We start from the raw sequence: 7,406 nt of genomic DNA, 5'->3' as shown, positions 1-7,406 counted from the left end.
GAGCAAATAATCACAGCAGCATTTTTTTTTTTGTGGGTTTTTTTTTTTTTTGGCTGGGGCTGGGTTTGAACCCACCACCTCTGGCATATGGGACCGGTGCCCTACTCCTTGAGCTACAGGCACTGCCCCACCACAGCATTTTTTGATACATTTCCTTACCCTCACTGGTACAGTCCTTAGAATATTCTAAAGGTCCACGCAGGATGGCGGAAGCCCTTCTTCACCATGATGTGCTTCAGGGATCTTTAACCCAGAAGAGTCTGTACATTTGTGTAGAAAATGATGTCTTTATACTCATAACCTGTACCTGAAATGTAGCATCCTTTAAATATAAATGCGGGCACACATATCAGAGTGGTAGTAGCAATGTCTCTGATTGTGTGACCAAGGGAGATTATAGAGTTTCATATCATGTCATAATTATTGCAGAAGTCTAGAAATATCACTTCATGTGCAACTAACAATTACGACAGTAATTATTGCACAAGTTGCTACGTCTTATTTAGAGAATTTTTGACAAACAATGATAGGCTGGATGTGGTGGCTCATGCCTGTAGGATTACATTAACACTCTGGAAGGCAGAGGCGGGTAGATTGCCTGAGCTCAGGAGTTTAAGACCAGCCTGAGCATGAGTGAGACCCTGGTCTCTCAAAGCAGCCAGGTGTTGTGGCAGGTGCCTGTAAGTCCCAGCTACTCAGGAGGCTGATGGAAGAGAATCACTTAAGCCCAAGAGTTTGAAGCTGCTGTGAGCTGTGACACCACACTACTGAGGGTGACAAAGTGGGATTTTTATTTCAAAAAAAAAAATTATAATAGCATATAATTTTAAGAAATATAATAAAAATTATATTTTTGTATTTTATGTTTAAAATTTATATTCTAAGAAGGTACCTCTTCAGATTTCCAAAGAGGTTTGTGGCACAAAAATGGTTAAGAATGACTGACTTAGTTTGGTATGAGATCAATGGGAATGATCCTGGTTGAGGGACTTGTGTTTCATAAATGAGAAACAGTGACCAAGTGTTAGCAGAGTCAATTTTATGTTACTGGTCATTCTGTTCAAGGAATCTCCTTGGAGATCTTTGGTTTGGCCACACAGAATGTGCTCCAAGCTACAGGCAGAGCATGGATTATATGAACGCTTACGTTTTCCACAGTCCTAAATTCCATTACTTGCAATTTTATCCATACATATGGTTAGCTGTTAATGGAGATGATGCCAGTCTGAGTAAGTTATGTCTTTCCTCAGCAAGATTCATTGTTCCCAAAGGGAATGGATTTGCTCAAAGAAATCCTTATATCTAAATGAATTTCTAGACAGACACTACATCAATTTTTTTTTAATTTATATTCACAGAAAAAACAAATATTATAAGTCTTAAATTTACAAAATTCTAACAGATTCCCCAAACGTGATGCTTCACATCTACAGCCTTCTGGCCACATTTAGATATAATTATTGCTTTATCTTGATGTTAATCAAAATGCTACTCCCTATATCACATTAAAAGGAGGTGTCCATTAGGTCTTACGTGGGGTTTCGCAAGGAATGTTTCTTGTGTTTTGCTCCCCTTTTCCTCTCCATGAACTCATCTTCATCTAAAATATATCCAGAAATATGTTTGCTGTGTTTATGGGGGTTGGACATCACCATCTTCTGGCCCCGAAGGAAACTGCCTTGGATTGGCATCATTAAGAATTCTTCCGGCTGACTAACTGCACTGCTTGATACAAGTTCAAGCAATGACAATTCTTTTTTTTTTTTTTTTGCAGTTTTTGGCCGGGGCTGGGTTTGAACCTGCCACCTCCAGCATATGGGGCCGGTGCCCTACTCCTTTGAGCCACAAGGCATGACCCTATGACAATTCATTTTGCAGTTTATTTTGCTATTTATAGTGAATGCAGACCTTACCTCTGTTACCAGCTCGTTATATGAATATCAAAATCTATAGGCATTTCCCTCTGTGGCCTTTTCTGGATAAGTGGGAAAGAGGGGTCATGTTATCTCACTGGCCTGAAAACACATCACTTTCAGGAAGATGAAAACATTCAGACATTCAAGTTATCTTTTTATTATAGCTATTATGTTAAATTGTCTATTATGCTAAATAAATAACTAACCAATAATTGTGCATCATACATATATATGTACACACATGTATACCGTCTGTAACTAACTATAGTTAGACCAGGAAAATGTGACTACACACATTCTACAAAATAAATAACAATGTAATTGCACACTACACACACATGTGTATGCCTGTGTACATATATTATATAAATAATTATCCAGTAATAGTGGACTGCATATTGTGTGTGTGTGTGTTAGTTATAGACTTCACCGGGCTCCCTGTGCTCCCAACCCAGCATCTATATTCCTCATTTGAGAAAGAGTCTGATGTCTTCTGTAGCCCTTGAAGACCACGTGGCTGTGGAACCTCTCATCCCTGCTGGGTGCCAGGGTGGATTCCAGTTTGTCCAAGTCACTGGTGGTGATTCCATTCCTGGTACCACGTTGGCCAGGAATTCAGGCACGAGACATTTCTCACTAAGCACTGTTCTGAAGACTCTTACTAGTCTCAAGGTGGCAGGTGACATACTTACCTCAGAATAGCAGGTTCTATTCTCGGCGTGCGGGGGAGGTTCCCCTCTCTCTCTGAGCAGGAAGGTGGATGCAGTCTGTCTCCCGCTGCTTACAACAGAAGGGAAGCCAGTCTCCAGACAGAGCCGGGGAACAAAGCACAGCCAGCCGGAGGAGCTCTGGGGCACTAGTCCAAGCCCATCAAACTTCCAGTTAATAATATCATTTTCTTTTGTTTAATCTGACATGAGGCAGGGTTTCTGGCAGTGAGCAGCTGGAAGCTCTTTACTGATACATTTTTCTTACCTCAATAATGGTTCCTTACATCTTAGATATTAACTTTAGTAATACCAGAGTGATATTTTAAAAAAAAAAATACTTGCCATTTCATTTTCAAGCTTAAATGATCTATCCTATTGCCTGCATAAACTACTAAGGGTTTCCAGCATGACACACGCTTCCCTTTCCAGACCTTGAGCCTTTTTCGATATTCCCATGCGTAACTTTGCTATTAGCCCCGTACCTGCTATGGCGAGGCCCAGAGCTCTGGGACATCCCAGCATCATCCTCCCCCAGTTCCCTTCCTCATGTGAGAATCCTGTCACCTCATCTCGCACATCTAAGTCCAACTTTCTCTGTCACAATTTTTCAAGACCACCTTTACTTCTCTCTCCCACTGCTTGTAACCTCTACACTTTGACAAGCAAGGTGCTCTAAGGAGATTTCTCCTCTGCACCCCTAATTCTCATCATATGGCAGTGAATTATATGATCTTGGTTATTTTTTGACCTTTAAACTCCAGGAGAGTAAAAATATCTTTCTTTTTTACTTTGAGTGTCTAGCACAAAGAATTTGCTCAATATTCGTCTTGAGCTATATTACATGAAAGTAGTGTTTGGCACACATTTAGTTCATGAAAAACACATGCACTTTCTGAAGACTCTCAATGTCTTGCATTGCAAGAATACAATTTAATGTCTACTTTAATAAATCCTGGAGGGGGGAAGGGGAGGGAAATGGCAGGGCTGTCTGTACTGACGTGGTGCGACAGCTGTCAGAGGGGCTCTTGGATACTCATAGAGGAGATATTTTTATGGGGCTTCTCGTCACCACACCTGATTTGTGTGCTTTTGAAGTTAAGCGCTTAGTATGTTTTGAATGTAAGGTGAGCAACTGAAGTGTAGGCAGGATAATTTTTTGTTTGTTTGTTTGCTTTTTAGTTGCAGTTTGGCCGGGGCCGGGCCTAAACCCGCCACCCTCTGTATATGGGCCTGGCGCCCTACCCATTGAGCCACAGGCGCCACCCACTTTCTTTTCTTTTTAAATTCCTTCCTTCCTTCCTTCCTTCCCTCCCTTGCTCTGTCCCTCTTTTTCCTTCCTTCCTTCTTTCTTTTTCATTCTTCTTTCATTCCTCTTTTTTTGATTATCAATAACCTTCCTTTATAAACTGCTTAGGAAGACTTTTCATACTTTCTCATTTTAATGTTGGGAATAGATACTCAGGACAGGACAGCACGTGTAGCCACGGCTGACCTGTCCAGGGGGTCCATCCAAGGCTTATGGCCTGTCCCTTCTCTGTGGTGCATTTGCTTTTCTCATGACGATGGATCTTCAGGGGTACTCATCACTTCTTTTGCATTTAACAACTCTAGTAGCTGCATACCTGGAAATTAAAGACACTACTGAATAAAGTCCACCATGGATGAACAAGTCAGAAGACAAGTCTGTGTTGTGATTCATAAATGCATTCTGATACCATTTCTTTGCATGAACCAAGCACATAAAAATCTGTCCTCTCTACATCATAAGGTACCTACACAAATACAATGCAAACTAAATGTAAAATCACTTTGAAAATCAAAATGATATTCGAATCATAGTGTGTCTACTTATCTACAGTAATATACTTAACACTTTTCCTACAATAGAACACAGGCCATGTTATACTGACGTACCCTTGTGAGGTCATTTAATTTCCATTTCATTTAAAATGGGATTTTCTAGAGAGATTCAGAACACAGACTGCCCAGGTTTTTCTGCTTACCGACAACATCAATTTGTTGATAAGCAGAAAAGCTGGTCAGTCCCCTGGGCTCAGTTCCCTCATCTGAAGTCGGAGATGATGATAATAGTAACAACTCATTAGGATACCGCCGCAGTGAAATGATTTAATGCAGATGACGTTCCACAACAACGCCTCATACACATTAACTGCCTGTGGGTATTTTAACTGAGAATACTAATATCTGCTCCCCCTGCTAGACTTTGAGCTCCAAGACAGAAGCTATCATTTTTATTTAATTTGTCTTAGGGTTCCTATCGCTAGTCCAGGGCCCAGTAATCAGCAGACATTCCAGTACAATTTGAAGCATAGACAAGAGGTGTGCAGTAAGGATCCCCAGCAGGTGAGGTGGGGCTGTCGGGCACCTAATGTTCCACCAGGCTGAGGCTGAAGAGGGAGGGATAGGAGTCTTTTTCTAAGCCAGGGAATTTAGGGAAATAGGCAACTGAATCATTGTATTTAGAGCATAAAAGGACTAGCATCTCAACATATGCACACTACAGCTACAGATAATTAGTATCCAATACAGGAAATATATCATTAAAAAGCAGATTAATAATGATTGAGTATTCACTAGGTACTACATCTTCTGCTAAGTATGTTACATAGATGAGTTCATTTAATACTCACAAAACCCAGGAGTACAGGAACTACTATTATCTGCATTTTCTAGCATGTTCGGTCTTGGAGAAGTGACACAACTTGTTCAAGACAAAATGCTAATCAGGTGTAGAGATGCGATCTTAACTAGGCGGCCACTTCAAAGGCACAACTCCGGACTGCTACCAAAGAGTCATTTATGTATTTTTCTGTGAATTTTCTGATGATCTTCTCATACTGGAAAGCCCTTTCTTTTAGTTGTTCCACCAACAAAAGGTTACAATGTAGTAAATTTATCAGCTACCCTTTAGATGTTCTAGCTATCCCAAAAATATCCCAGTTACTTAGGTATGAGACATTTCCACCCTCAAAGGATGGTGGTTTAACATTAGAATCTCCTCTGTCCTCAAAGTCCCCTGGCTACACTGATCAGACGATCTCTGTACTGTTAAAAGATTATGCAGGTATAAGAATTTAATTGGAAAACATCAAAGAAAAAAGTCTCTGAAGACTTCATCATTCTCTTAACACTAGACTAACAAGCTCTTTTTACTTTTTTTTAAAAAAAGATAAAAAAAAAACTCCTGAAATAAACAAAGTGTGTGCTTTGTGGTTTTGTTGTGAGCTTTTTTCCAAATATTTTTAAAGCAGGGACTAGGATTAAACTTGCCTGTGCGTTTTAAATGGAGATAAAGCCGCCATCACCAGGGCATTCTGAGTTGGTCCTCTCCAGAGAAACTGACTCACACCCAAAACGTTTTATTTATCTGGCACTCAGTTCTAGTTTTTTTTTTTTTTTTTTTATCAGCTACTTCTCTGCCCTAAACATACACATACGCACATCCTTCTTGTACAAAGAATTTTTTAAAAATTGAATTTTCGATTATGTAAAAATAACTATTATTAGGTTCATTGAGAAAGAGTTAAAATTTTCACATAATAATAATATACCCCTAAATTTTCACTTGTGTATTTCTTACCTCAGAAACTTCTAGTCTTTTGATTTGTTAATTTTTTAAAAGCATGGAATAATAATACTGGGCTCTTACCTCATTCTCTTTTAGGAATCCCACCTTTTGTATTTTTCCGTTATTTAAACTGAGTTACATAAAACTGAAATATGAACTCAGTTTTCCTGACCTGAATTTCTTTACCCTTAACTTTAGTATTTTTCTACAAAAAAAGCAGTTTTTACAACTTTTTAATTTTGAATGAATTACAGCTCCGGGTGGGGGATTGTGAAAGTAGCACGTGGAGGCTCATACACTCTTCACTCAACTTCTGCTAACGGTAACAAAAGAAGTAAAGCTTAGCATTTCATGGTATTTATCATTTCATGGGTCTGGAAGTTTATTCTTCAGTTTTCTGACTTTCAGGCAAGTTATAAATACAGTACCAGAGGACTTATATGTGAATGCAATGTGATAAGAAATATTTTTAAAGGTTATCTAATTAATATATATCCTCCAGTTCTTCCAAATATAACTCTAATTAAAGCCTATGCAAGTTGTAGACTCATAAGACTTTCAGATGCATGAGGCACTTTAAAAAGTGTAGCTATTTTATCCTGAAAAGTAGCTCCTACATCAATGTATTATCACAATAGAAAAGAAATTGTTTCTAGCTGGCTTTGGCTGAGTAAACCTAACAGAGACCTGTGTAGCTTTAGAAAGGGCTCTGGGAGGTCAGTTCTATGCAGTACAGCATAGTTGAGGACAAGATTTCAGACAGAAATGTCATTTAGAAAGGAGTAAGATGAAGGGTGACCATGCACAACTGCAGCCACCATAACAAACAAAAGCAACCAGCAGTTACCATGGAAAACGAGATTCAGCAAGGAGGTTAAATACAGAAATTTGTTTAAGAATTTAAAAAGAGGAAACTGGAACTATAACTAGCTTTGACAAGTTAGCACGGCCAGGTGGCCCTTGTCATTGTCCCAGCAGTGCCCATCTTGTCCCAAGCATTCTAGGGTGCTGGCTGCCGCGCTGGCTGTGACCATTGTGATACCAAGACAGCCCCATCCTTTTCCCAGCAGTGCCCATCTTGTCCCAAGCATTCTAGGGTGCTGGCTGCCAGCACTGGCTGTGACTGGTTTGGTACCAAGGCAGCCCCAGCCTTTTCCCAGCAGTGCCCATCTTGTCCCAAGTGTTCTAGGG

This window comes from Nycticebus coucang, chromosome 7 (assembly GCF_027406575.1).
Source record: "Nycticebus coucang isolate mNycCou1 chromosome 7, mNycCou1.pri, whole genome shotgun sequence".
In the NCBI taxonomy this organism is placed as follows: Eukaryota; Metazoa; Chordata; class Mammalia; order Primates; family Lorisidae; genus Nycticebus; species Nycticebus coucang.
Note: the sequence above shows the minus strand (reverse complement) of the source record.